The sequence below is a fragment of the Corythoichthys intestinalis genome, chromosome 13, assembly GCF_030265065.1.
Source record: "Corythoichthys intestinalis isolate RoL2023-P3 chromosome 13, ASM3026506v1, whole genome shotgun sequence".
NCBI lineage: Eukaryota > Metazoa > Chordata > Actinopteri > Syngnathiformes > Syngnathidae > Corythoichthys > Corythoichthys intestinalis.
The window spans coordinates 24,107,523-24,109,311 of NC_080407.1; positions in this window are offsets into that span (position 1 = coordinate 24,107,523).

Sequence of the window (1,789 nt, forward strand, 5' to 3'; positions counted from 1 at the left end):
TTTCCGGTGAGCCTTCTTTAGACTTTTTGGAGCTTGGAGTCAGAACAAAGGGTTAACACAGGAACGCGCGGAGTTTGGCTTCCTCCTGGCCTGGCTCCGCTCGGAGGGGTCGGGTGGCGGAGCACATTTCCGTTCTGTTGCCGGCCTCCCCGTGCGCTTCTGGGCCGGGAGGTCCAAATTCCTTCAATACTTACAAACAATTGATGGCGCTGTTGCTCTTGGGACCTGCAGCTGCTTTGAAATGGCTCCAAGTGACTTTCCTGACTTGTTCAAGTCAACGATTCGCTTGTTCAGATCCATGTATGGATATTTTTGACCCAGCAGATTTGATCACTTTTTCTGTTAACCCATAATAAAGTCATAAAAGAACCAAACTTCATGAATGTTTTTTGTGACAAAGAAGTATCTGTTCCAATCACTCTATCGGAGAAAAATCAGAGAGAAATAACTGGAAACTCAAGAGAGCCATGACATTATGTTCTTAACAAGTGTATGTAAACTTTTGACCACAACTCTACTTGCATATATTTGCATACATATACACATACAGTACATAAATGCATATAAAGACAGTTGCATTTACACCACATACACGTACCTCCCCCTTTTTTTTTTTTTTTTTTTTAAATTTTACACCCTGGTTATATATTAAGCGTATGCGTGCGTCCATGCTGTCGCGTGCCCCTGCGTACCAGAAAAACGTGTGAATGTGATCCCGTGCATATGGTGGGAGGGTTCCAGCGTATCATGGTTTGAATTTCTTTAATGTCTAATTGCTCTTTCCCCCTCCCTGCCTTCCATCATGACCGTTCCAACGAGACAGAATCACCTGACAAGTTATTTCTCAGATGAAGGCGATGGTGTTCTCCTAAATACTCTGTCTTTCCTTGTAGCTTGTCGCCCGTCCTGTATTGATGTTATCCCTCGTCATCCGTCTGTCTGCTTTTGTCCACTGCAACCGCTGAATCTGCTCCAACGTAGTCCCCGGCGGTCTGATTGTTGTGATATTGTAACCTTTCTTCACCATGTCGTCAGTCGCTTCGTCAATGGTGTCGTAGCTCTTGGTCTCCCCCTTAAACTTCACCCGTAGTCTCGCAGGAAAAAGTGTTTGAAAGGGGATGCTATCTTCCTTCAGAACTTTTGTTCCATGCAAAGCCCTTCCCTTGCCAAGCCCTGCACAGTAATGTCTCTTTTGTTAGAAAGTTCTTGAACTTGACTAGGATTGAAGGTGGAGGCACTCCTTTTAGTGGTGTCGGACCCAGCGATCTATGTGCCTTTCATGTTCATTATCTGCCAAACCGATACCGCTGTGAAGTAGTTGTTTCACGAACTGCTTCATCGATGGCGAATCATTTTCGGTGCCCTCCGGAACGCCATGAATTCTGATGTTCTCACGTCGAGATCGGAAATCCAGGTCAAGCAATTTATTCAGCAGTTCAGCGTTTAGCTTTAGCATCTCGGTTAAAGCGGTTTCGGCATTGCCAACTCGTTCCTCTGTCCTTTAGATTCTATTTTCTGTTTCATCTAGCCTCACGTTTACTTTCAAGATATCTTCTTTGAGCGCGTCAAATTGTTCTGTTTTCGAGACGGAATTCCCTCATCTCCCGGAGGATAAGATCCATGTCAGTCTTTCCTTTGCTTGTCGTTGCCATCGATAGGGTAGTGGTCGTCCGCCTGCCTTAGTTGTTCATTTCCGTGTTCTTGCGTGGCGTCTACCTCTCCACCGCTGTTTCGCACAACTTTTAAATTAGGTAAGTGTGCAGTCTTCTTACCCAATCTTTATAGATGT